Source organism: Helianthus annuus, chromosome 11 (genome assembly GCF_002127325.2).
Source record: "Helianthus annuus cultivar XRQ/B chromosome 11, HanXRQr2.0-SUNRISE, whole genome shotgun sequence".
NCBI classification, from domain to species: Eukaryota; Viridiplantae; Streptophyta; class Magnoliopsida; order Asterales; family Asteraceae; genus Helianthus; species Helianthus annuus.
Genome location: NC_035443.2, coordinates 51,911,275 through 51,920,532, shown reverse-complemented (window position 1 = coordinate 51,920,532; position 9,258 = coordinate 51,911,275). Strand labels below are relative to the sequence as shown.

The following is a 9,258-nucleotide window of genomic DNA, read 5'->3' as shown; positions in this document are numbered from 1 at the left end:
AAATTTCAGCTTTCAACTTCAGATGGGTATGGCTCTAAACATTTTCTATGTAACAGACGCGATTGGAAACCCGGTATTACTTGGACATTATTGCTTGATAATGGAGCTGATGTTAATTCTAGGAGTTATTGTGGTTATGCTGTTTTTTTTTTGGTGTTTTGTGGTTTTAGATTGTTGCATTGCTGCTTGATAATGGAGCTGATGTTAATTCTAGGAATTATTGTGGTCAGGTAATCATTCTTCGGTTTCGAAATCGACATGGACATCCAATATTAGCTCCGAAGATATGCTGACCGAAGTTCTGTCGTATTATACGCAACCATCAATACCGGAGAAGACGCAGCGTATCTGGTACTTATTCAGCCTTCATAGTTCATATTATCATACATTTTAAAAAAATATATGAAATGGTTTTTGTTTATTTTGCTAAAATTGTTTTTTTTTCATTTTTTCAGGAATTACCAAACGATTTTCAAATAATATTTTAACCAATTAACTCATCCATTTTATTTAATAATATAGATTTATATATATATATAGACTTTTCATATTCAGATTCCATAACATCAAAATATATGTTATCATCATTTATTATTATTATTATTATTATTATTATTATTATTATTATTACTATTATTATTATTTGTTATCATTAATGCAATTAGATGTGTGAGCAACTTTACACGCAGATCCTATAACATTTTTGCATTTAAACTTTCATTAAAATGAAAACTGCCACAGGTCATCCCAAGAGCCTACTTATCGTGTCTCTATAAATACACAGCCACATTCAAGCATCCTCCCTTTCATTATGCAACCTGTGACTGAATATCGGAAGACACCTGCCAACATGAAGAAAACCACTACTGTTGCTAACTGTTCAGAAAGTTTGGCGACTCTTGAAGAAATATTACACCATGGTCGAGAAAATAAGAAACACACGGTATCAACACTTTCTATAATTTTGATTGTTTCCCCCGGCATTATTATTACCATACATTAAATATGTTTCTTCTAATCCATGCAGAATGCTGAGTTCAATTGTCGTGTGGTGATTAAAGGCGTACGTAATAGCGAAGAGTGGTTCAGACTTATGTGTGGAGGAGGAAAATGCATGAAATGTGTATCGCGTGATCACGGGGAGCTGTGGTGTGTTGGCTGTGAAAACCCAGTTATGTTTCCCCAAGCAAGATAACCCATAAAGTAAAAATGAAAAAGATAACCCATAAAGTTTTATAACTAGCATTGTAATAATATACTGTTCCAACATTATAAAATAATATTTTTATTGTAAAATTGAAAGAAAAGACAAACCTGGGCTCTCACGAAACTGCAGAGTGCAAAGGTGGAAAATTGACCAGTATATAGACCATTTTCGTCCGAATGACCAACATTAATTTGGACTGAAGCATGATCCTTTGAAGTGATCAGCCTATTGGTGGCCGAACTGCAAAATAGAAACGATCGACACCATTGGTTTTGATATGTGCTTTTTCGATTTGAGAACGCATACGAACCCATCGCTTTAGTGTTGAAATGCATTGTAATGGAACTTACCCGCGGCAAGTCGGCAGGTTACCTTTCTTTATGTCGATTATGATGAAATTTGTAGTGAATTTGTTTATGCTTCTTTGTTCGTTTGGATATTTAAGTTAAATCATTAGTTTATGCTTTTTTCCCCTATTTATACATGCCAAATAGCTAAATGGAATGAATTGAACTTCAACGAGCTTGAACTGCAGTTCATAAATGGGAATTTACTTGAACGGAGTTACATTCTATCAACTTTTTAGTACAAAATAATGGAATATGAACTACTAATATATACATCATCCAGGTTAAAGTTCTGCCTAACATTTCCTTTCTTTCTTTCACAGCCCTACTTATGAAGGTTCTGATTCAGATGGTTCTGTGGGTAGCGCTCCAGGTGAAAGGTATGTATTTAGCCTATAAGCATATATGTTTTACACATCATATCCATTTGTGTTGTGTTTAAGTAAATGTTCAAAATTGAATATTTGTCGCTATTTCACTACTTGATCGCAGTTACATTCTATCAAAATTTTAGTACAAAATAATGGCATATAAGCTACTAATATATACATCATCCAAGTTAAAGTTCTGCCTAACATTTCCTTTTTTTTATTTCCCAGCCCTACTTATGAAGGTTCTTATTCAGATGGTTCTGTGGGTAGCGCTCCAGGTGAAAGGTATATATTTTGCCTATAAGCATATAGATATTTGATTTGACTAGCTCATACCCGTTGCTTATGTTTACTTCCTTAAACCTGTTGTAGACAAGAAACTACTAAGGGGAACGTCGACTACATGGCCATGCATTAGCGGCAAAAGATTTCGTGAATTATTGAATAAAACCGGAAGCTTTATGAACTCCTTTAAGTTTTTTTCCTGTAATGTATGTTTTTAGACTTGGCATACATGTTTGTTCTTAAACAGATTCCGCAAACAAAGTTTCCTGTGCTATGCACGCCTTAAATTTTGTGTGGTCGGCTTATGGTACAAGTTCTTATCACGTTTTGTATGGCTTCTCTTACATTGTCTTTAGGCTAATTATCTTTTATTCATACATAAACATTTTCCCCAAACGCACAACAAAATGAAGGACACTAACTGTTGGTCATGCCGTGCATCGCACGGGCCTACCCTCTAGTAAAAAACAAAAAAAATACATATACGGCCCCGTATTACTCATTTTGCTACACGATCCCATGTGGGTTTGCAAAGATCTGATGCCTAAATAAATCAGCCAAGAAATGAAAAGATAAATGCCAATCAAAGTAATTGATGATCGTTCATACAAACCAAAATATGGAAAGTTAACTGTCACATCCCAACCGATAGCGGAAACATCGAGGTGAGAACTGAGCGAAACAAATTGTCCAGGAGAAATTCATAACAACTAAATTACCAGATAATTAACATTATGTCTCATACCATAACTTATCTAAATAAAACAGTTATTACAGACATAGATATCTCAAGACAATTCATTGTTCCGATAACTCAAATATAAATTGTTTGTTTGTTTGTTTCTAGAATCTCTCCTAGCTTGATTCCACAAAAGCTAGCAAGCAAAAGCATTCTAAACACATGTCACATACGTTAAAATAAAAGTCAATACAAATAGTGTAAAGGTGAGCATACAAGTTTAGTAGTATAATAGATAGCGAAAATCGTTTACGCATAACCAGCATGTAACATGTAGCAAAGTGAAGCTAGTAGGTTATCGACAATGAAATATTGATGCGTGTCGAGTGTGATATGTTTTTAAGTATATTTTAAGCCATTTTTAACACTTAGTCAAGTTTTAAATTTACAAAACACGATATTCTACTAACACTAAACACACATATGGGCAAGTGCACCCATCGTGAGCGTAGTATAGCGTTGGTAAGATACCGAGGTCGTCCAAGGACACAAGAGCTTTTAATACCGGTTTATCCTCAATGTCTAATCAAATCAAAATTTTGAGAAAAGGTTTTAAACATGAAAAATAAAAACAAAAATGCTGAAAAATAAAAATAAAACAGATAGACAAGATGAATCACTTGGATTCGATTCGCCTTTAATATAACCTTTGATGATTTCCGCACTTTTGCACTTTTTAAGAGATTATCTTAGTTATAGTAGTAGGCCTCTCTTTTGAAGGTGACGTTACCCTCAACCCAGTAGTTTGAGTCAGCAAGGATACAATCCTAAAGGGTCGGAATATTGAAAGATAATTAATTAAGTTATTAATCCGTAATGTGGTAGGCCCCTCTTTTGAAGGTGACGTTACCCTCGGCTAAGTGGTTTGAGTCAGCAGGGATACAATCCCAAGTAGCCGGGTTAATGTATTAATAGTAGTTTACATATGAGGGGATCAAGCCATTCGCACCCCCGCCATCCAATGCCAGTGGGTATTGAAGGAGGTCCTAGTAAGCTTGACTCAGGTCCTTGCAGGATCTATACACTGAATAAGGCAAGAACCTTACCAAACCATTCCCTCAACCCCCGACCAGGTAGCCAACATATCTCTATATAGACCGTAGAGATATGAATGGTGAAAATCTTTTATTTTATATAGACAGTAAAATAACGCCAAGACACCACGGACAAATGATAAGGAAGTTTCACCTTCAACATAAGAAACTAGTTATTAAAGTTATTAATACAAAACCAAATAGAAAGTGTGAAAAGATTAAAAATCAAAAGTAATACATTAAATGCTTGTCTTCACCAAGTGATGTAAGAGACTTAGGCAAACATGGCCTTTGATTGTCAAGAACTCTTAATATCAATCTTGGATCCCGAGACTACTACACACACTCTAAGGTGGATGATGGATGATGGTGGTGGATGTGGGTGTTGTAGTGGTGGTGGTGGAGTGGTGGTGAAGTGGGTGAGAGGTGGTTTGCCAAGGGATGCCTTTGAAGTGAACCAAACACCTCTATTTATAGCCTGCACAGAAGCCCGGACATGGCCCCGTGTCTCCGTGTCCACTCTCTTTCTCTTCCTTCATTAATTGCAATTTGTCTGCATTAGCTCCACACGCCCCCGTGTTCGCTGGGCACAGCCCCGTGTGCAGAAGCATATCTGTACTATCAAGATTTGCTAGATTTTGCGAATCTTAGCATTGACCACGGCCCGTGTTGAGCTGGGCACGCCCCCGTGTCCGCTGGGCATGGGGCCGTGGTCAGCCTTCTGTTCTCTTGTTTTTGCTTGGGAAGATGTTGTCGAGGGGTCGGGCATGCTACGTTTATTCCTTTTCTTTGTATTTATGTTAGATTTTGCTGCATATTTGTTCCTTTTGTTTAATTAAGCTCATTTGGTCCTGAAAATACAAAAGGAAGACAAAAGCACACTTTTTCCAACATTAGTACTAAAAATGGTTAGTTTTATGCCTTATTTGATGTAATTTATATGTTGCATTTTACACACATCAAATACCCCCACACTTGAATCTTTGCTTGTCCTCAAGCAAAAATCCTTTATTTGTGGCTTACACACCCAAATGGAATGGGTAGAAGAGAAGTTTTGGGCTTGTCTTGAGTGTCGGGAATCCAAGCTCTTTATTGGGTTTTATTTTTATGCTATTTATAATCCTATTCGTTATGATTTATTTAGAACGTTTCATGAGAGAAATTACTTATTTGGGCATAACATGCCTCTTTAAAATTCCATTTATATACAAGTTCGCATACTTCATGGGAAATCACTCAACACTCGGCCGAAGATGTATTTTTGTGAAACACTCGAGACCGGCATGGAACTTGTTTCTACAAATAAGCTTGCCAAGCAATCAATCCTCCTCCTTTTTAACTATAAATCTTTGTAAATATCAAGAAGACTTTGGGGAAGGGTTAGGCTTGGGTTAAAGGTATGTGGTTTTGGGTTAGTGGTTAGTAAAAAGGGCTAAAAGCGTAAAAAGTGTCGGTCATTGACGGGTGGTCCATTGGACAACCCTTAATGATGTTAAAAGACGAATTTATCCTTCACTTGATCGTGTAATTATCTTGAATTAGATAACTACGAATGCTTATGTTTCAGGTACAGTTCGGGAGCTAAAAAGGAATAAAACGCAGCTTTGGACGGTTTGGAGATGAACGGGTCATGCATGGAATGAAAGAAGAAACAATATCCAACAATCAGGGCTCCACCGTAAATTACGGTGGCCACCCCACCGTAATTTACAGTGGCCCTGAAACATGCCCAATCCTCACCTTAACACATGAGATATGCACCGTAACACTTTGAAGACCACCGTAATTTACGGTGGAGACCGTAAATTACGGTGGAGGCTGCGGAAAAACTCGTAACTGCCTCATTAAAATGGTTTTAGTGGTGTCTTTTCACATTATTCATGGTTGGACAGTTTCTCTGCACTTTGGGGGCGATTTTTCTTGGTTCTTGTTGGTTCTAAACAATTTCTAAACATTCGGTTTGTATTTTCGATTCGTATGAACTCGGATATTGAAATTATGATGATCAACCGAACAATGTCTGGCTGAATTTGTGGTGATCATCTTCAGGTGAAGGTTTTTATGACTTTTGTGTGATGAATCTTTATTTCTAGAATAATAGACTTGGTATGTTTGCTATGTTTATTATGGTACATGAATGTTTGATTGTAAATTGTTAATTAGTATTGCAATTCTAGTCTTAATCGTACGTTCTTGGTGTCATTGACAATCGAGATATCACGGGAAGGGTTAGGGTTGGATATTAGTTAATTGATCATCGGGTAACAACCTCGCGTCTATATAATCCGAGTACTTCGTTCCCTTTTATCACAACAAACGTTTATGAATGAGTTATGTCTATGTAACTCTTTCTAGTTGGATTTATGCACAATTGTTCATGGAAACCGGAACCTGAGATGGTCATTTTCCCTTAATCTGTTAAACAACCAATTTTGATTTGCAACTATCTAGTAATTTAGTTCTTAAAACCAAACAAACCAAACTCTTGATTTTTATTTCTGCAAATTAGGTTAATTTTAGTTAAAGTGCAAAGCTACATAATCGACATACTTTCCACAAACTCCCTGTGTTCGATACCTATTTACCACTATCTACTAGTTGTAATTTGGATTAAATTTGCGTGTACCACGACACACACATCAAATTTTGGCGCCGTTGCCGGGGAGTAGTGCGCAACGTGTGTTTATTTAGTAGTTTTGTTTTTTGTTATTTTCGGGTTTTCGCTGGTTGTGTTTAGTGTGCAGGTACTTTCAGGTGTATGCATACTAGAGGCTCTCACAAGTCGTCACCACTATCGTTTGATTCGGAAGTTGAAAGAACATTGAGGCAAAACAGAGTTTTATTACGAGAAAACAGAATTGTTGGTTCACCTACTTCACCTATTACACCAAGAAACATCATGCAAGAATCTCAAGTACCACCCACAACGGGTCAAACAACCTCAACTTTCATACCTACTGCCACACAACCATCACCAAACACCACTATACCTAATATCACCATCGAACCTACTCCACCATTTGAAGTTACACCAACCAACACCACGCAACCGATCACTACTCAAGTTGAACCCAATCTTACCTTTAGCCCTTCCGTTACAATTCCACCATTGTCACACTTTTTTCCTCCAACTACAGGATAATCATCATCTAACTTCACAATCGCACCAAATTCAACTATTATGCATGCTACTTCATCCTTTAGACCACAAAACCAATCCGGTTTTCAATATTCAACTCTTCCCTTTAGGCAATCTTCGGGAATTCAAGGGGATGGATACGACGATGGGTATGAAGAGGATTTTATGGGGTATGAAGAGGAAATTTTTAACTATGGGAGTGATGGAGGATATTTGGGACTAAAAGGGGAAGTGGGTCAACAAAGTCAACCAATTCAACAATTTCAAAATATGGGAAGACTACCGGTTGGAGTGCAACACATTAGACCGCAAGGGCCACAATTGCAACGCCCTATACCGCTACATCAAGTGCGGCCTCAAAACATGCAACCTCAATTTCAAAGGCCGATTCAACAACAACAACCAATGCATCAACATCAATATCAACCACCGTTTGCTCCTCAAGGGCCTATGCAAGGGCAAATGGGTCAACCAAGAGCATCATTAGGTGCCCCTCAAAGACATCAACGGGAAGTAGTACGGGGAATTGAAGCTCACTTCCGGCCCATTATCACTAACAATCCTTCGCCACTAGTGATTCCTCATCGTGCGGATGGAAGAAATTTTGAAGTTAGAACAACCGCCCTCCAAAGTTTACCAAAGTTCAAGGGGTTAGCAACGGAAGAACCCTACTTTCATTTGGAAACATACGACTCCATTTGCAACACTATTGGAGTTCAAGGGTTTTCTGTGGATGATGTCAAGTTGGTCCTTTTCCAATTTTCACTAGAAGATAAAGCAAAGAGATGGTTTCACACTTTGCCCTCCGCATCCATTTTTACATGGGCCGACATGCAACAAATATTCTTGGATGAATATTACACTTCTCAAAAGACCAATGATGCTAGAAGAGGTTTGAGAAGTTTCCAACAACAATCGGGGGAGATGTTTCATGAAGCCTTTGAAAGGTTTAATATGATGTTACGGAATTGCCCTCATCACGGGATCCAACTTTTTTTGGAATTGTTGAATGCGTTTCATGAAGGGTTGAGTTCGGAGGATGCACGGGATCTAATGTTGATCACTAATGGTACATTCGGTACGAATTATGAACATGTTGATTGGGCATTTTTAGAACAAATGGCGGTGAATTCGAAGAGGAAAGCTCAATCTTCAAGGCGGGCAAGGCATGTGACGCAAAGGCCACAAGTGCATGGAGTAGAGAGTGGCAATGTTCAAACCACAAACTACGTGTACAACGTGTGCACCAATTGTAATGAAACAGGCCATACAGCGGAAGTTTGTGTAGTGGGGGTGGTTGATGAACAAGTAGAGGAAGTGAATGCAATTCAAGGGGGTGGTCGAAATTTCAACATGAACTCCAACACATACCATCCCGGGCTATGAAACCATCCTAATTTCCGTTATGGGAACGCGCCGAACCAAGCTAACCCAAACTTTCAAGGAGCTCAAGGTATCTTTGCACCTCGTCAACAATACAATCAAGGCAACTATCGGGGTGGAAACTATTATCGTTATCAAGGGCAATTTCAACAAACGGGTCAAGGTGGTTCGGGTCAAAGTTCATCAAGCGGGAATGAAGTCATGGATACGCTTCGGGCTATGCAACAAGATATGCAAAAGCGGAATCAACTCGATGAAGTCCGAATGCAAAAGGATGAGGTTCGTGACAAGAGCATCCAATCACTAACAACCCAAATGGGTCAATTGGCGACCGACGTGGCGGAGTTGAAGAAGAACAAGGGTCAACTTCCTAGCGACACTAAGGTAAATCCTTCACATGGTTCGTCAAGAGGTAACAATCTTAATATTAGTCATGTTAGTGTATTGAGAAGTGGAAAAGAATTTAAAGCAAATTTGTCACCGGGTTTGGTTGAGGGGGTAGTTGAGAATGTTACGAGTAATGAGAGTGATGATGAAGTTTCACCGGATAAACCTAAAGAATCAAATGTTAACAAACCGGGGTTGGGTGAAAATGAAAAGAGTGAAAATGATAAAGGTGGATCGAGTCAAGTCCCGTTTCCATCGGCTTTACTTGACCCGGGTAAGAAAAACTTTATTGCATCAAGAGGTCCCCAAAAAGAAGAATTGTGGGACATGTTTAAACAAGTAAAAATCAATCTTCCTCTACTTGAT

The 9,258-nt window shown here is 38.2% G+C and overlaps 1 long non-coding RNA gene across 2 annotated transcripts; it reads left to right on the top strand.

The window, feature by feature from the left end:
• The first annotated feature begins 235 nt into the window (after nt 1-235).
• On the top strand, nt 236-2,502 carry LOC118483733. 2 transcript variants are annotated; one of them, XR_004871290.1, is made up of 6 exons: nt 236-351; nt 742-943; nt 1,028-1,574; nt 1,878-1,934; nt 2,154-2,210; nt 2,298-2,502. It is a non-coding gene; the product is annotated as an uncharacterized LOC118483733 (long non-coding RNA). The 2 variants fall into 2 exon arrangements; XR_004871289.1 differs by having other exon boundaries at nt 1,028-1,934.
• Nucleotides 2,503-9,258: the final 6,756 nt, after the last annotated feature.